This window comes from Penaeus monodon, chromosome 31 (genome assembly GCF_015228065.2).
Source record: "Penaeus monodon isolate SGIC_2016 chromosome 31, NSTDA_Pmon_1, whole genome shotgun sequence".
In the NCBI taxonomy this organism is placed as follows: domain Eukaryota; kingdom Metazoa; phylum Arthropoda; class Malacostraca; order Decapoda; family Penaeidae; genus Penaeus; species Penaeus monodon.
In genome coordinates, this window is record NC_051416.1 from 33,997,777 (window position 1) to 34,000,227 (window position 2,451).

Here is a 2,451-nt window from a genome sequence, read left to right on the forward strand (position 1 = left end):
CACCCACAAGTATTTACACGGAAATGTGTATAGCAATTAGGAGAAATTGCTTGCTAATACCTATGGGAAACCCTTGCTCCAGGAAAATGATTTTTCCCGTAAAGAGGTACGAGGGTTTGCCCCGAAAGGACCTGACCTTGTAGAAAGACGTCTTTTTTCTTGTCTTTAGATCCACTCTGCACAATCTCATTCCTGTAACTTACGTAACATACTGATATCTAATTTTCCTATTTTGAAATTAGATGTATTTGATATTTATAAATTCCCGGATTGGATAATTTCTTTTCCCAAAGAGAATCACGCATTAAGAAAACATGAATAAAGACTCGAATTATACCGAAAAAGGCAGGATTAAATAAAGTTCTCTGGTTCCTCTAAATACTGAAAAAGTAACCTATCCTTTCTATTTCTTTTACTAGGTCTAAATTAGCTGCGCCTGCGATAGTCTTACGACTTCCTTGACGTCCGCTCTCCCATGCCTCCTCCCTACCTCCCCTCCTTCTTCCTGGCCGTTCGAGGAAAAAAGCCTACAAAAAATCGGTAGGCAAAAAGAAATGTAAAAGATGTAAAAAGAGTAATAGGCACAAGGACTCCTTCCTCTCCCCTCCCATCCCCAATTGCTAGAGGAGAGAAACCTAAAAAGCGGGAGTCAGAAAGAAAGGTAGGAAAAAGGTAAAAAGAGTAATAGACCCCCCCCCCCATCCCGACTACTAAGCAGAGGAGCCTAAAAAGCGGGAGGCGGCGGTTTCCTCGAAGCGGCCGCCCATGACGACGCCGGCTTGGAACCCCGCCAACGTTAACGCGGCTGCCATCATCGACCCACACCTGAGACCGACTCTCGACCCGACACGAGCCTCGTCTCTCGCGAGGCCCGCTTCTTGTTGCGCTGAGACGGCCTAGCTTCGTCCTCCGTCCCGAAGTGGAAGGCGCATGTGTGGTGCATGACGACTCAAAGGGCGCGTGCCTTTTTGCGTCGAGCCTTTTGACGGAGATGACCCCGTGTAAAGGAAGAAGATAAAAAGCATCAGCGTGGATCACGTCTGAAATCTTCTGAGGAACTAAAGCACTGTTTTTGATCCAATAAAAATTACTTTTCGTTACTTAAGTCATGAAAATATAATTCTGAACAGTGGTTACTGATAGAGTAGAATCACAGGTAATTATATATACTTATTGGTAATCTGGTTATTCCACTGGCTCATTTGCAACATTGCCTTTTAACTTCTTCATAAAAAAGGCTATGCATAGAATATGCCTTTCTCATTTTCTCTACGAAGTGGAATGTTACTTATATAACATTAAGAAAAATGTGTGATAATAGTGAATTATTAGGTGAGTCAAGTTAACGTCATAAGATATTCTACTAAAGTTCTGAATGAGCTTATTATACTCCTGACCCAGGGCAGTAGGCAGTTCACACACACTGCATGTTTAATCAATCTCCCCAAGCTTTATCCTACTCTCATACCTCACATTATACAGCACCTGCCGCGTTGAGGACGAGCTGCTGCCACACCTGGGCTGGCCCGACGCCGTCCTTGGCGGGCCGTGAGCCTCCGAGAGCCAGCCATTGTAATAAATAGCGCACGTCGCTCAAGAATAACCCGGGCGTAACACAGCATCACCTCCAGCACCAATGACGCTACATACCTCGCCTCTAGTACCTCCATCAGTGCACATCAATGTCACAACACCACCGTTAGTGCCACGTCTACTTGGCTCGCTCCGCCCTTGGCACAATGACGGAGCCCCGAGAAAACCTCCCGAAAGCCGAGGGACTACTGGGCTTCCAGACGCCGCGCTCGAGAAATTGGCTCTTATAAACTTGCTTTTATGTTCTCTGTCTACTGCATTGTTCACCAATTCGTTCTCAAGTTCCTGTTTCTCCGTGGCATTCCAGTGTTTTAGTTATCATGTAATCCTTTTCTATTTTTTTTCCTGTGCTTCTTCATCCTCTAAGTACAAGTTAACTCTTTTCGCCTTCGGGATAAAATGGGAGTTTATAGAAGTCCACACAATAAAGAAGAGGTACTTTGGCGACCGGAATGCAGCCCAGGGACAACTTCGCATATAATGATGGACAAAATCGATGTCATGAGGCCCTCGGGAAGCAGGGATTGCGAAGGACGAAAGGAAGGGCAAGGGCAGGCGGCGGTCGTGCTCTCGGAGGGAACGGTTCGTGGGCGTAAATTTAGTCGATTCGGAGGCTTAGTCATGGTTTCCATCTGGCTGATTTGCTGTTCATCACTGCTACAGAGTCGTATTTTTGGGCAGTGGAGTTAGCATGAAAAGGTATGTCATTGTTGCACCTTAATTGTGTGATAATTGGGCAATAACTTACTGGTTTCCATCAGAAAACATACATTAGCTCAGTTGGGTAAAGTGTCTCTCTTGTTAATTATTTTGATTCTGGAAGTTAAAAGTCGATTCCTTTACACGCTTGACCGTGGC